Here is a 17,097-nt window from a genome sequence, read left to right as displayed (position 1 = left end):
TTAAGCTTTGGATGAAAGCTACACTATATACCCCTAAGGCTTATAAATTTGGTCTGGTCCAAGCTATAAGTACATGTCCCTAAAATTAGTATCATTCTGATGGTTTTTATATGTTTCTTAGACAGGACTAGAGAATTTCAGAGGCATACATATGCGTGTAAAATGAAGTTATGGTTATAAAAGCATGTCCTGGGTTAGGGAAACAAACATTCTGTCATACAGAGGTTTACATTAAGGATGGGAATTGCTCAAAATTGGTATGCGTAAAATGTACCTTTAAATTTTATTCACTTTGGCAATACCCAAAGGATCAGACTGCATCTTGCACACCTTTGCTCTCTGTAAGCAAGCTTGCTGTGACACAATCTGTCTCGAGCGGACACAGCCCTGCATTTAGCTCTGGGTCTGGCCAGGGTGTATCCAGCTCTGACGGGCAGCAAACGGCCAAGCTGATGTTGGCACAGGGCTTGGCCCCAGCTGCAGAACCTGCTGTGTGTACCTGTGTGGACGGCCACGCTGTAACAGATGATGGAGAAATTTTTCTGCTGCAAGCATGCTGTAAGGCCACCATATGCACGGATCTGTCCTAGGGAAGAGTGAGCAGCAAAGAGGGACGGTAACACTGGCACTGTCAGGGTTGGGTTGTCACGTTCACTGGAATGCAAAGCCACTGGACAATGTCTTAAAGGCCTGGATGGTCTTGATTCTAGAAACAGGAATGCATCCATTCTCCCCCAATTTTATACAAAAAAACCTGGACCGTCCTTAAGCACGCCACATGTGGGAGTTGAAGTTAATGTTGGTGAATGGCAAACATGCCTCTGACACCCATTTGGATCATATTTCATTGCAAAAGGATTCTCTTCGTAGAGACTGCCACTGATTATACGCTCAGGGCCTATTTTCCATGCTCAGAGATAAAGTTTCCTACTTCTTTTTTTACAAAAGCTACAGAACCTCAATATGCTTGCTATTTTTGGGCCCAGCCCTGTAAATCTTGCACCCATGAATAAGCCTTATTCATGAACGTTCTCATGTCATGAGAAAAAGCTTTTATGGAATCATCTTTTGTAAGTACTAGTGAAAAGCTAAGCCAGATAGTACCTAGATAAGACAGTGATGAATACATGTAATAAGTTTCTGTATTTATAGCCAGACCCTAACACCCACAAAATGACCATACGTATTGTGTAACAAACAAATGAAGAAGCCAATTTCTGAAGACCTACTTGGACAACGCAATTATTCTTTTCAATGCGTAAAACTTGAATAGGGCTCTGGGAATTAGCAACATAAAAATAACGAAGACGGTGATGAATTTAAAATGTTCTCCAAACAAGAAATTGAGGAAATCTTTAGAGAGGTCTTGTGGTGAACTTGATAAATCTTTCCACAGTTTTTAATTTTGAGTATTAGTTATTTCATAATCTACAGTGCTTACTTAGCAACTGCTACAGGCTACTGAATAAACTATCATGGCAACACACAGCTTTTGCCATAGGCCAGGATCACGAAACTACATGTGGATCATTTGTCATCCTGAATGTGCCTATGCTGCTGTTATTTTATAACTGCAGATCTCAAGATGATTAACAACGCTGGATGTTCATCAACCTTATTTCGAAAATGGAGTAACTGTGAGGTAATGAGATGAAGAAATTCGCTTGATATCATTGAATCAATTAGTATCCGTACAAGGATTAGAATGCATTTCCTTATCCCTATGCCATCCGTAATCCACCGCACAAGAACGCCCAACACACTTCTTATTACCATTCACATGTTTCAACAGACTAGAGCATCAAAGGACTAGATATTAAATCTTCTTCACTTTTCAGAGGTTTTTTTAACAAACTCTTTTATGACTAAAAAGAGGACTTCAGCACTTGGAGAGAAAAGCCCACGGTGTGCGCTCTCTCACTGTACTGTTCTGTTCTCACAGATCTACCTCTCTGTTCCCTCACTCCGTCCCTCTGAAGAACTGTGAGTCCAACCAAGCGTTAAGGCCTGCACTGACATTGCTATGACAGATTTTTGTGGTTTGTGACCCTCACAGGAACACAGTACGTAGCCAACACAGCTGTGATACAGGATTTTGCATTTCTTCTTGTTGAATTTCCTAAAGGCCACCGCTTCAGCCTCTGTATTTCTGAGTGGCAGCTCTGCGCATTTTTTCCAGTGATAATGATTCAGATTGTGGCTTATTGCAATGAGAATCCTTCAAGCACAAAGACAATGTCCTGTTTCAAGGCTGGCTTTGCTTGAGTATGGACAATTGTTATTTTGCTTCAACTATCGTGGCTTTTTAGGGACTGAAATTCAGATTCTTCAAAAGCTCAAACAAATTCAAGACAAGGATCATATTTACACAGAGGTGATTTCCCTTCATATAGAAGTGTGGGGTTTTGTAGTCCTTTGAAGCTTCAGGAAGCCACTGAGGAGAATAAAATAAGAACATATAGCCATTTCCTTTCTTGGGCCTTTTTTTGAGGTGGGTAATCAAATCTTTGGTGGGTGGTTGACATATGGTTAAAAAAAATTGTGGTGGAAAATGCAAATGTAGGAAATTGAAGCAACTGATAAGCAAATCAAATTTTTTATGGATATCCGCTGAATATTTCTCAGGTCCTTTGTGTCACCAAAAGTCAATTTTAACAGAGTCAGACTGTGTACAATTTCTGTGTTACTTCCACTTGATAGTGCAGTTGGTCCAGACAGATACCAGCACAATTAAGAACAAGGTTTGCCTTACTAGTGAATTGTCTTTGTCTTATTTAATGAATTTGGAAGCACTCTGGATATCAAATTTCTTTGCCTCTGTTGTTTTCTTCTAAGCACCTTTACAATGCACTATTGTAAATTTTTAAAAAACTCTGCTAATGCTCATAAAATTTATGAAGAAAGTGCTGAATTACTCTTTTCTTCTTGTTTTAGAACCTGTGAAAATAAGCTCATAAAACTCTAACACATCTTTAACTTCCATGCCTTCCAAGATGTTCTGATACTTTTTCTTTGCAACACAGCATGGAGGAGACTGAGGACAAGTGCTTTCAAGTTTACTCATTATCTGAGCTGTGATGTCAGCTTGTAATTCAGGTTCTGTGTCATCTGGGAAAAACTCTAAAATGCTCATCTCTGCCCCCTGCACCCACTCAGATGTGGTATCAGATTCTGATCACTTTCATCATTCAAACTTTTAGTTGTTATTTGAATTAGCATAGTCTAGATAGATTCCTTACAGGCCAGACTGTTACTATGCTACTATGCTATATATTACCCAGCTTTTCCTGCCCTGTATTTGTAGACCACCAAATGGCTTAATTTACAGTGTGTTATGCCTTATAAACATAACTTCAAAATAAAGGAAGAAGGGTTGTCCTGCAGTCATGGTCTTACCATCAGCACCCTGTCATAAAGCTTTTTCTTTTACAGTTGAGTGGGTTAGTGCCAGAAACTACTGCAGAGAGGAATTCATCCAGGCTGGAATGAGGGTCAGCGGGGACTGTGAGGGTGTGGCTTTTCCTTTCAGTATTTCAGCAAGATGAGGCTGAAAGGTATTCAGTCTAATGATTTACAAAGCGAAAACAGGGTTACAGGGTTCCTATCTACGTGCAACTGCATGTGAGTCATGGAAGGAAGTACTACACAGTAGACATTCTACAGGGTAAAGTCATATGAACTTGTCACTTGGGGTTTCTTGGTACATAACACAAGTCTCCGTCAGGTTCCTGTTGCTGACTTTATTTCACGTCCCACAGCTTGTCTTTGTGAATACTGGCCAAGTAAAACCCCAGATCTAACTACTGTTTTCAGTTATGCTGATGTGACCTAAATGCACATTCTATGTAAAATTTCTAGCAATCTGCTAGGAAGACAGAAGACTTTGGCTTGCAGTTCTCAAAGTGCTGTGCTCGACAACTTCGGTGACCGAGCATGAGACCACCAGCTGCAGCAGCACTGACTACCAGCAGAGAACCTTACGCCAGGGACCTAGCAAATCTCCTGCTGCTGCCACACAGGCAAAGGAGGAAGCAGGAGTGAGAAAGAAAATGCAATAGGGAAAGATATAAACGGAAAATGTGGGAGCACTGAAAGCATATCCTTTCTCCTTGCACAACTTTATCTCCAGGTTTCCAAGTTTCTGCTCCGCATCATCTCTGTTATAAGCAGAACCTTGTTTCCCTTCTTTCTGAGAACACACAAAGAAAAATAGGCTCAAAAATCCTTTAGTAATTTAACGCTTAAAATCACTTTTCCCCCCATATCCCACATGGTGTAAATGCATCTGCGAATGATGCAGAAACAACAGACTAGTGCAACATGTATTATACAATGCACATAAATGTTCAAGATAGATTACACAATGCACTGTTTAGTGTTCACAGTGGTAGGCAAGAGATCAAGAAATCCTAGATTTTAATTTTACTTTCGACACTAGGTTGGTCTGCAGCTTTGAGTAAATCATTTGCAGTTTATGTTTCAGGTTTATTACCTGAAAAATTTGGGAGATATTATTTATAAGCCTTGTAAAACTTCCAGGAAACTCCTCTAAAAAGCTGTTAATACCATTCACAGAAGCAGCACTACAGAAACAGACAGTACCTGATACAGAAGATACGGCATATTTTTTTTAACAATTGGGCGTATGATGGTGTTGAAGACCTGGTTCTGTGAAGTACACTGGAAGAAAAGTGGGAGTTTCCTTAGGCATCGTGCTATAGACTAAGAAATCTGAATAGGCCAGCATGCTTGAAAAGAGTAATTTCAAATAAATTATTATTAGTGATATGGTTTAGTGATTTTTTTTATCAGAGTTAGGTTGCTGGTTGGACAAGATGATCTTAAAGGTCCCTTCCAACCTAGAAAATTCTATGATTCTGATTATGTGCATGCTGTCATGCTGATTTGAACAGCATGCTTGTATGTACATTTTAATTTCAAAAATATCTGAACCCCCTTTCTGCTACTTGTGCTTACATTGATATCACTTAACCTTCATGTTCTTACAGAGCTCACCGTGAACTTTCTTACATGCTAAACGTATCCTACTATATATTTACTTGCCATTATAAAGGTCTTTTACCACATGAGTAAATACTGAAATGTTTACACAGGTTAACCTTGATATTGGTCTGCATAGAATAAAAATACAGTTCCTCTGCAGTGCTGTTCTGTATTCCAGCATCATACTTCCACTATCATCTTTGTCTCCTCCAGTTTCTTCTGATCTATGTGTGCTCATAAAGACCTTCATGATCTGGTAATCTTCCAACCAGAGCCGGCTATGACTGGACGAAGTCACCCCTAGTATCACCCTGGGAAGAAACTCTGATTCACCCAAGCACAATATAGTCATCAGACCAAGAATTATACCCTGTGTGTCTTTCACTGAAGAGAACTGCTTGCCATAGTCACCCTCAGCCAGAGTAGAAGAGAGCAGGAGCACGTCCACCATCTCCCTCTCATTGCTGGCAAGGCCAGCCCCATGCTGAAACAGCACAAGGGCCACCCACGCTCTGACAGTAACATTTTCTCAGAGCCTACATCCTTTCCTTCAGAAAACTCCCATTTATAGTTTGCATCTTGTGATCGGGTTGTTGTGCATTGGTTTACACATATCAGCATTCAATTAGCATCTCTAAATAGTAAGGACTCTCGGGTGCGGGCCATGGAATTTGCAGGCATGCTTGCCCATCAGGGTGGTTGAGATCTGGAGGACCGCTGCAGACCAGACCTTCTTTCAGAATTCTGTTTGATCCACTGTAGAGCATTGTGCAACCTGCAATTCTGTAACAGAGAACAATATTGATTTCACTTATCGCCCCTGCTCTTTGCTGTTGGCACCAGATGAGAAGAAAAAAATCAGCTCCAAGATAATTAGATGGAGAAATGTCCTAAATCTTAAAAAAACAACAGGGGATCTTTGCTCTAGACAGTGCCTGATTCATAGTAAGGTACGGAAACTTCTAAGTGCCTCACTGAGGGGAAAAAGTGAGAAACTGAATGGCTTTTATGCGGTCATCATAATGCAAACTGAAGGTGTGAATGCTGAAAGACTAGGAAATTCAGAAAAAAAACAAAAACCTTTTCCTTTTTCTTCCAAATGATCTTCTCTTTGTATGACTATATCATCTAAAAATTGTGCATGACTTAATGCTGAAAAAAAGCCAAAACCTCCTATACTGGAGAAACCATGATAAAATTGCTTACAAGCTGAATTAGTCATAATGTACATTACTATGTGCTGTTGAAGTGAGTTATCTGCAGAGTGTAGGTATCAGCCAGTGCAAACAAATACTGTTGTCCAAGGAGGGAAATCTACACCACTCGTGGTATTCAATAATCAAACCCTGTCTGTCTGCTACTAGAGTAGAGCAGATGATTCTTTTTTCCATTTTCAAACATTACATGAAAATCAGAAAAGAAACCAAATGAAAACAACAGACCACATTTGTGCTGACCTAGAATAAGGTTATTCAAGAGGTAGAGTAACTCCAAAACCATCTTAGAACCACTCTCAAGGGAACCACACTTACGTGAGTTTAAATTATTATTGTCTCTGAAGAGGGAGAAAATGTGAAAAAAAAGAGGTGAATAGACAAGTGTAAGATTTACTAAATCAGATAGAAACAGTCCATATATTTTCACCGAGTAAATCTCCTTGGAGATATTGGATAATACGTCACATAATAACTGCCAAATGTCTTATTTTATTAGGGTGGCGCGTTGTCCAATGAATGCATATTATCTTTACAGGTTTGTGACCACAATGTTGAAGTAAAAGGAAATTTTGCAGTTCACTTTGGTTAGAGACAGTTTCATTTCTATTTTCTACTATTTTTCCAAACCATGTTTGGTTTTAATATAAATGCATCTGACACTTTTTCTAGTATTTGGAAGAGTATTAAAAGAACCAGTCATAACAATTTGATGCCTGAAACTCCAGGCAGCGTTCAGAGTGATATTTAATCTCTGCGTCATCTCCTGCCAAAACCAAAGCACAGCACAATGCCATAGTCTGGGAAAGGCAATAAGAATCCATTCTCCCCACTGCACTTCCAGCAACTGTTATTGCATATGTTAGGTTTGAACGCTCTGGTTGTGTATTCATCTCAATTTCAGATCCAATTAAAAACTTATTGAGAATTCCACAGGCTTGTGTCACCAATTCAGCTCTAAGTTAAATCATTGGCAGTGCCTGCACTTGACTGGCATTTTAATGAAAGAAAAAACCATGAATCTCTGCATCACGGAGTGCAAAGTGTTCAGAAACAGCTTCTTCATGGTAACTGACATTGCTAAAACTTGCTAAGTGCTTGCAGATACGTATTTCCAAACTGGATTTTGATAGGAATTCTGCTTCAACAAGGCTTTCATGCTTGATTCCTGCATTTCATGTATGCCTGCTGGTATTAATTGCAGTTACCCAACTCTGTACATTTTCAGTGGAGAGCAATACAACTTCAAGACTTAATTTCACATATTTGCACCGTTCATTAAATTTATCCACAAATAAGGAAGTCATAGTGTGGCTTCTAATTCTATCAGTAACTAAACAATCATATAAGAACTGCACTTTTTGATGTCACAGAACAACATGTTTTGTAATATCAAATGCATTTGTTTTTCCTAAACAAAATTTGATTGTTCCTTTTTATGACTTTGTATGTCAGGCTACAACAGAAGAGCAACTTCCTCTCCTGAAAAGGAAGAATAGCAATTAATTTTCTTATGCATCAATACAGAATTGTTATGAATAAAATGGCCTAACCCTTAACTTTGTTTACTACAGCAAGGCAACCACTAAGGAAAAATATGCTCAGTGAGGAAGATTTGGCAAGTCAGAAACTGTATTTTGTTTTCCATGTTCTCAGCACATTACTAATTACTTTTTGCAACCATTAATGTAAGGTAAATTCTGTTGATATAAATAGAATATAGAATTAACAGCTTTATCTGAGACTCACTGTGTGATTACATAAAACCTTCTTAAGCAGAAGGGGAAGCAATAATTGCTTGTTAAACTAAAATAAAATGTCTGCCTTTTTGCAATAGAATAGCACGATCTGGCATTAACAAGCTCTGAAGGTGAATCCATGGTTTTCTTATCAGTATTACTCTCAAGAGTGGGGAACAAATACTTCTTTCTGACAAATACTTTCTCCATTATTTCATATATAATGTACTTGCTGATGATAACAAAAGCCAGTGTAAAATGAACTCATATTTGTATTAGCATTGGAACAGGCTGCCCAGGGAAGTGGTGGAATCGTCATCCCTCGAGGTATTTAAGGTACCTCGAGGTAGACGTAGTGCTTAACAATATGGTTAAGTGATGGTTTTTGTCAGTGTTAGGTTGATGGTTGGACTCGATGATCTGAAATAATGATATTCTTTGATAATTCTATATGGTCCTGCCTTGTTGACACCAGCTACAAAAGAAAGCCAGTTACCACTTTCCAACTATCACGTTATAGATATTATAAACCTGTTTATATATAAATCTGTTTTAGAACGACTGTAAATGCTGACAGGTGGGTAAACAGGGAGAGTACTAAATTAGGGACTAGTTTTAGTAGTGTAAAGGTAAAATACTGTTTTCTTATGGGATAGTTCTTGACACCGCTGTACCAGAAAGCGATTTTCTAGCTGCCCTTTGATTAGGTTCCTGATAAAAGCCTGTCACAAGCTCTCTCTGTGACCTTCCCGCTGAGGTTCTGAGGTCCACAACTACTATTTTGGGAATGGCAATAGCTAATAAAAACGGGCTTTTTACTGCATTGCACACTAAAGGGAGAGTGTTAGGAACAACAGCAGTGGCAGTGACAGCAGGGCAGGTGTGTCAAGAAGGGGAAGGCTCCCCATGGCCCCCAAGTGGACTTGCGTGCTCAAGAAGCCTTGCTTGGTGCCCACGTAGTGCCGGACCCACCCCAATTACACAAACCTCATGTTTCTGGTACCGTTGTTCTTTACTTTCTGGCCTCCGTACTGATGTTACAAGGACATTTGGTGAGCTGCAGCACTGGGAGACGGGACATGGGTGCCTTGGTGACTGAGTATGCATTGCACAGGTCACCACAACAGCTCCCTCTGGATAAAGCCAAAGACCTAACTCCAATGTTTCTGTATCTGTTTTGTATCTACTGCATATATTGCGTCTATCCTTCCACTCTTAAACTTGGCTGCAGTGATGTCACGTTTGCTGCAGAACAATGCTTACATTTTACAGCCTAAGAGTTCTCTTCAGATGCTGTCAAATTCATTCAAACATCGAGTGTGACTGTGATTGGAAAAAACCCCACCAACCACCCCTCTTGGGGAGTCACCAAGTCCTGGCTACTCCCTACAGAGACCACAGCTCCTCTTCTTGGAGACGACTCTATATCAGTAGCCTTTAATGATTTTCAGATGCCTTAACAGAATGTAAGCCCCTGAAGAAAAATACCCTGTGGTCTTCACTTGCAAAATTTGTGAGCTAATTCTTATCCATATGGAAAGACTTATTTATAGTGCAACTGAGAAAAAAACCATCCTCCTCCAAATGAAAATGCTTAATATATCACTGCTTTTGCAATGTATTACTAATGAGTTTCCACACTATTTAACAGCTTCAGGATAATTCCACCAATCAACTTCTAATGCAGAATCTGTTAGGGCTTGCCATGAAATAGATTAATATTATGGAAATCTTAGTAGTGATTTTTTTTTTTGAGTATTGCATATTTTTCATTTAACCCAGAAGTAAGTTTGTACTGCTTCCATCCATTTATTCCAACAAGCTTCAGAATATTCACTTCCCCAAATATTCTGGTTTTATTTTTTTTCATTTTTCTTAGGCTCTCAAGACGGAACTCGGAAAGTATTTTGAATTTGCACACATGGATATATACTGTGATCAGTTCTTCAGCATTAATGATGAAGGAAAACAAATTGTGCCGATTCTTTCAATCAGGTTTATAACGGAAGTGTTCCATTATCAATTTATAATCATTACAATACAAAATGAAGATCAGCTTGAATAACTATTGCTTGTCTACTTTTAACACTTGTATTTTTGCTGAGTAATCTCTCCATTTCACTGACAATTCTATTTCAGTGGAACTATTTATGGAAGTTTTAAAACTAAGAGCAGAAAAATCGAGACTTCTGTGAACAGAATTTAGGTTTATATTCACCACATCATTTTAGTGTCTGACAGCATGAGTGTTTCAGTAGGTGCAAAGTCAACGGCTTTTAGAGTACTTGTACAGTCTGATGAGAATAGCAGAGATTAGCTACAGAAGTATTACTTTTTGGTGTATATTTTGTATACAGCTTCCATTTGGAGCCAGAGAATTCACCAGTCCACTATCCACTACAAAACCGGTATTTGTGCTTTTGTAGAAAAGTTGCAGCTGTTGCAGCTATTGCAGAATGTTAAGTTTTATGCAACATGTTTATGCAAAAAAAAAAGCCAGGGAACCACTTTTGGCTAATCAGTATCCCAGATGATAGGGTAGCAATAGATCTGTCAAAAATTACTTAGAATCTAAATATGTAGAAGTTCCCACACACCTTTATTTGTCTAGCTCTAATCTTTGCTCCTGAGTGCATGCTTCACCAGTAAAAAGGGGAAGAAAAGGCATTGGGCTTGTTGAAGTGAAATGTGAGGGGCATAGATACAGGTTCACCTTTGAACCTGACTATCTCACATACTTGAACCAAATGAATGTTGCCTCAGCTAGTTAGAGAGCACAGACATCACCGTTCCAAACGGTCAGGACTCCCTGAAAGGTCTATTTAAATAGGCCATCTAAATGTTATTATTATAGAGTTGCAATCGCTTTGATGTCTACTCTGTAACTGCTCTCTCATCTTAAAAACAGATATTTCTACTCCACACTTACTCTAATGCTACAAATATTACATAAGGACCTATGCTTTAGGAACTTAGTATTGCAAATGGATCTATTAACTATATATCAAGTCATGCCGTGGGTTATTTAGAGTATCTGACTACCTATCTGAAATTTGTGTACATTCTCTTTTTGTTTAGACAACATTCAATGTTAAATTAAAAAATTAAATGTCCTGCCATTACTCATGCTTTTAACACTGACAGATAATTGATATAGCTGGTAAAAAACCTGAATAATTGTTTATACACAAAGTAAAGTGATTACTTACTGTTCAAAGAAGAATTATTCAAGAAAATGAACAACACAGATTCTAGAAAATCCAGCCATGAATTATTGAAATGTCCCATTAAAATAGACTCCTGCCAAACAGAAAGATTTAAGACATAAAAAGTCTATCAGAGAGATGTGGATTTTCTTCACTATTGATGTTAGTCTTTACTCAATATGAGTTTGAAATACATGAGAGAATACACTGCTGAACTCCATGCAAGGTATCTGGAACCATTCACATTGCTCTTTTAACTAGGTTAAATGAAACCTGATCTGGATTCCACTTGATCATAAGACTGGAATGCTGAAAATGCTGTAATCTATTTATGCATCAAATTGAAGAAATTTTGTGCGCCTTTAAATTTCATCACATTCCAATGTAGTAACTAAATATCGACAGTTTACAAACCGTTTCCTGTTCAAACTGAGAAAGAAAAGACAGGCCAACCTGACTTATTTATCCTAAAGCCAGGATTTATTTTCTGGCTCTTAAATTATGGACTAAACCCATAGGTGCAGCACAAGATAGTATGGAAAAAGTAAAGGTACCCACTATGAAGAAGAGAATATTGTGCTAAAGACCTGTCTGTGAATCTGTACAAATGTTCACCTTAGTTTTTAACATATCTCAATTAAGTAAAACACAGCTCTCACTGAAGTTTAATGGGTTTTGCCATTGACTTGAAAGGGGTCAGGATCAGGCTAACAACAACAGATGAGGTTTCATAACATACATTCATTTCTATTTGCACTTTAAATGTGTTTCCATGTGTGTAACAGTTTCCATTTGTTCTCAGTTGTTGGTCATATTATCTCTTCTTATTAGTTGTTGGATTTAGTGCCTATTATTTTGCATATAGAAGACAATGAACACTGCAAAAACAAAAAGAGCACTTTTGGTAGGGTCAGGAAAGAGGAAATTTCCATGCTTTTTGTCACGTGAGACTTTAAGGAGAGCCTAAAGCTAAATACTGCAGCTACTATTTGCTGGTTCTCTTGATAGTTAGTGGCCTTTATAAATGCAAAAATCCTATTTAGACATTCAAGTAATTAATTTGCCCTTTTCTATGCCTTTCTTCCCTCCAGCAGTCTGTAACCTGGAATTTGTCTTCCAGGTCTTGCCTTCAATATCGTGCAGCTTGAAATTCAAAAGGACTTGAAATTCAGATTACCATTCCATCTCAGTCTGTTTTGAGACCATTTGTGGTAATTTAGATGCATTTTAAAACCAACAAGAATTTGCATAAATTTCTTACTGTCTAGCACCACTAGTTTAAAAAAAATGGAAAATGTACAGTTTACAGAGAAGGAGAGGAATTTCCAATATTACTGTTTATTTTAAAATTTAAGGCAGGATCTTGATACAAGAGTCAGCTGAAAAGGAGAGCACTCTAACAATACCACACTGGTAAACCTCAGTTAACATATGTGAAAGTTTAATTTTTAGAAACACCTAAATTTCTGTTCAAATCTGAAAAGAACCTAGTGATGAATTAATTGCTTAACACTTGTCCATTTTTGTGCCAGTATGTTACTATTTCTAAGGCAGTATCACGTAGCCTGACCAAAATTTAGGTCTCAGTACTCAACACACAAAAAAAAGGCAGGCAGAGCCCTGAAGACCTGTATCTGCAGACAAGGCACGCTGATAGATGGGAGAGAAAAAAACAGAGGCACAAAGAAGGAAAAATAACTTGCACAAGGCCACACTGTCAATAAATACCAACTGAGGTGTAAGACTGAAGTTAAAAAACTAATTCCCTGAACTTTTTCTACTGACTTCCACACAAACAATTTCAATCTGCACTCCTGACACTTGGGTAAATGCCCTATCTGTTAGATCACACTGCTTCCCTGGGCTAGTTTTTAATCTTCAGCAACAATCACCTAACGTTATTAAAGGCTAAGAAAAATGAACCCATGAACTCTAGATACCAATAAATAGTCCAGCTCCCTTTGATAATTCCTACAGGATTCTTTTTAAAAAACTTTTTATTTTAATGTTATCGTTAGGGATTTTCAAAATTTTAAACTTACATATACACCTATTAATACATCTCTTTATCCACACATGCATACATCTTTAGACGTGAGCATGTGTGTGCCTGTGTAACCTCTGTGTTTAGGGTTTTTAATGCACAGCTTTTATCCTTGTCCAAATGACAGTGGGAAAGACCACCTTTTGCCCATTTAAAATCATATGAACAAACAAACAGAACATCTTTGTCCCATTTTCACTGGATACATACATGCAGTCAGTGTTTGAGTCTTTATAGCTTACACTCTAGAGGGGCTTCTTTTTTGGTCTCCTATCATCTGTGATAGCATTTCTGCTTTATGAGTCTCTGAGGCTGAGAGGTTTTGTGAAAGATACATGTCTTTTGAACGACCAGTGCATGATCCTTAAATGCCAAAATATATACATTCACCTGCAGTCCCCAAACAGTAAATCCACAAGTGTGGAAAGCCACTCATAGCTCTCATTGCTATTGAAACTCTGTCAAGGGATCCTCTTAGCGAAATGTGTAATGGCAGAAGGTGACAAAGAGAGCGCGGAAGAATTACACAAAATTCTGTGTCACACAACACAGGAGCACTGAAAGGGAGTCTGCTGCCCTCACCACTGCCTGCTAAATCTGTCCTTGCCAGATCTCGAAAAAACAGGAACACGCGCACAAACACACGGAAACCACGAGAGTTCCACACAGTTGACACTCACAGAAACTCAAACAGGAGTCATGTGGGAATTTCTTTTAACTAACTGTGGCAGATGTTTTTCTTGAAGGCAAAAAAGGAACATATACATGCATGACACTTAATAAAAATATCAGTATGTTTGTGCCCAACATACTAGAATATTGTTCAGCTCTAATTCAACCTTGCAAAAATATTATCAGTGTAATGCTGCCAAGGCCATTGTGTGGATTATTTGTGTATATCTTGGCTAACCTGCCATGGGCTGTAGCAGTTTTTATACTTGACTTTTCAGAAACCTTTCTGGTTTGTTAGTGAATCAGTTTATCTTGTTCATTCTTGTTCCTCATCCTTTCCCTATTTTACCGATTATTAATTTCCCTTTCTTCTTTGCTAGATCACATGAAATGTCAGCCAAATAGCCCATTCCTTGTTACTTTTAAAGTTACATTAAAATATTAATATATACACAGTTCCTGAATGGAGAGTTTAGCAAATGACTGTTTCAATCTGGGATTTAGAACATTATAATTTCAAATGTTAATTTATTCTGAACAACAGTGACAAATTAATGGATTCTAAAAGAGCATCTTTGCTATTTTAAGTTTCAGACCACTAAATTAGAACTAAATTAGATGACCGTTTGACTAAAGCATATTTTCATACACTAAAGTAATATAGTAGCTGCATAAAAATGAGAAGGAAATAACTTTTCATGTTGGTTTGCTGCAATGTCAAGAAGAACATCTGTTCTTACAGTTTAGCTTCCTACTGTTCAACAGCTTACTGGTAGTTGTCCAGTGTTGAAAAAGTGCTACCCTACCTGCTAGGGGTCTGTGTACCTATATGGTGGGAAAGAATTTCATCCCACTAATTATCTATCAGTCTCTTTCCTATAATAATATAGAAAGATGACTTGCAGGGGGAGGTCTAGTAGAGTAACTTCTTATGTCCTGGCTCCCTGCATCTTTCCTAATAATATGCCTATTATTTATCTCTGTGGGCAGTGTTTTTAAAATGCACTCCTATCCAGAATGGTTTTATTGTATGTTGTCCTGAATGTATTTGATTCATGTGCCCAAATGCTTTCCGTTTGAAAATGAAAAAAATTTTTAAATCCATATATAAAAGTTACCTCATCTTTACTGTTACCTGTTCCTTGCTCTTCTTTGCCCTTGTGAAATCTTCTCCAAAGATTATCATCATCTGTAGAAGATCTACACCACATACAATCCCAGCTGCTTCACCTCCCTAACCTGAAAAAACCCCAGAATTCCTGCTGACCTCATTGGTATCTGTGGTATAAACAGTAGTGCTGTATAATACATTGCATTATTATACATCTTCAGCCATATGACTTTCCCTTGGCTATTTAATCCACCGTTGTTGTGACTAATTTAGAAACTCCCAGACACATCCACATGCTGCTTCTTAAAATGAAACATGTCAAAGCAGCATCGCCCTCTCTGCTCAAATACAGAGTTCCATTCTTTTATCAAATTATACTTGGTTGACTTGCAGGACAAGGACTAATAGTGCCTGGGCTAATGGCAGGTTTAAGGTCTAACGCCTCACATCCCATGCCAAAAATACCCTTTCTCATGGACATAAGACATTTCTTAGATTGAAATACTAAGTTTTCATACTGCAATTTGGTATTAAGATGGTATTACTCATTTTTAGAGATCTTGCACTGTGTACATTACATTTTCTCTCTAACATTTGTATATTTGAAATCATGCAGTGAAGAGGGTGCAGGAAAAAAAGATTGCATGTCAGAGGGAATTTGTTGGGGAGGAAGTTTGGGGGATTGTCTTTATTCCCTCTTCAAAGTCAGGTTGGACAAATGAGTTCTAAGAACGTAGATTCTTAGATCGGAGGGCTAAGGGATGGCAGTAAAACAGAAGATAAAGAATATGCTTTATCCTCTAGTGGGTACCTGGTAGAAGCTACTCCAGAAAGCGTTGCCTGACAGAACTCATGTCATATCAGGACCAAAAACTCCTGTATACCAGGAGGAAATCCAAGAATTACAAATGGAGCTCAGATGGGAATTCAAAATCATTAAGGAGGAAAAAGGATGCCGCACAGACAGTTCACCATCTCCTAACATATGCAGAATGAAGAAACTCTAGAAGGCAGACTTTGAAGAATACGAGGACAGGAAATAATAAGGGATGAGCTAGTACAAAGAGAAACAGAATAAAAAATGAGGTTCATACTAGTGTAAAAAGAAGTAGGCAGAAGATAAAGTGCCAAGGAAGATGAGACGAGAAGAAAAGCAAGTCTTGGCACACCGTACACACACAGACACGGAAACCAAGGATAAGGAGAGTTCACAAGGCACCACAGAACAATTTACCAAAAGCAGAATAAATGAGGTATAACCTGAGAGCTGGGACTCGAAAGAGACTACCCAGTGTGTATGGTGACAGGTGTAGGGTCAGTCCTCTACTCAGAGTATACCCAGAAAAGCTGGTGTTTGTTACTTGCCAGGACATGGACTGTGGGATGCTGAGCTGGGGCTCATGGAGGAAAAACCATCTTCTACATTTGGTCAAAAAACATGACCAGATTCCCAGTGAATTATACCAGATCACCAGGCTGGTGAAGATGATGGCAATGCACAAAGACATGGAGACTTGGGTGATCATCAAAATGCTTTTCTCCCTGAGAAGAAATGAGAAGGTGTGACAGGAAAATGCAGACAGACAAGGATGGAGGCTCTGGCTGTTTGAAATATCTGATTAACGGATGACGCTAATAACATGAAGAGACAGTTACCCAAACACCTCTTGCAGAAGTTCGCTGGAACTGGGGCTAGCATGGTTGATAAGAACCTCAAATTAAAGTTAAAAAAAAGGAAAGCAGAAAGGCATTTGCCAAAGTCTTGTGCAACCAGCACACCTGATTTTAAGGGATAAATTTACCAAGGTGGCTCATGTCACATTAACTCAGAACTCTTTTCTAACATAAATGAATTCTTACATTGTTAATGCAGTAGGTTTAATCTCTGTTGAAGCTAGAGAAGCATTTGGTATGATTTCATACTGGAGAGTGTTACTGAGAACAGATACAGGTGACATGGATTAGCACTCAAAATCGCAAAATAAATCCCAACTTGGCCGAACTGTCGCATTTACGGGGAAGAGCTGAAGAGAAGCTAGGAGTGGTGACCCTCCATACTTCAGCACTGGTCTTTACAACACCTCACCGGCCAGTGGGATGGATTCAA

General features: G+C 38.5%; 1 long non-coding RNA gene across 8 annotated transcripts in view; it reads left to right on the top strand.

Moving 5' to 3' along the window:
* Window positions 1-15,013, top strand: part of LOC106890274 — a 101,712-nt gene extending 86,699 nt beyond the window's left edge. For 5 of the 8 annotated variants that reach the window (XR_001412487.1, XR_001412486.1, XR_001412485.1 and 2 more), the window contains one exon: window positions 1,943-2,976. This is a non-coding gene — a long non-coding RNA (uncharacterized LOC106890274). The other 3 variants (XR_001412489.1, XR_001412490.1, XR_001412488.1) reach the window with 3 other exon arrangements.
* The last annotated feature ends 2,084 nt before the right edge of the window (window positions 15,014-17,097 follow it).

Source organism: Calidris pugnax, unplaced genomic scaffold (assembly GCF_001431845.1).
Source record: "Calidris pugnax isolate Ruff unplaced genomic scaffold, ASM143184v1 scaffold111, whole genome shotgun sequence".
Lineage (NCBI taxonomy): Eukaryota > Metazoa > Chordata > Aves > Charadriiformes > Scolopacidae > Calidris > Calidris pugnax.
The sequence above is the reverse complement of the archived record's forward strand: the minus strand, read 5'-3'. Positions and strand labels throughout refer to the sequence as shown.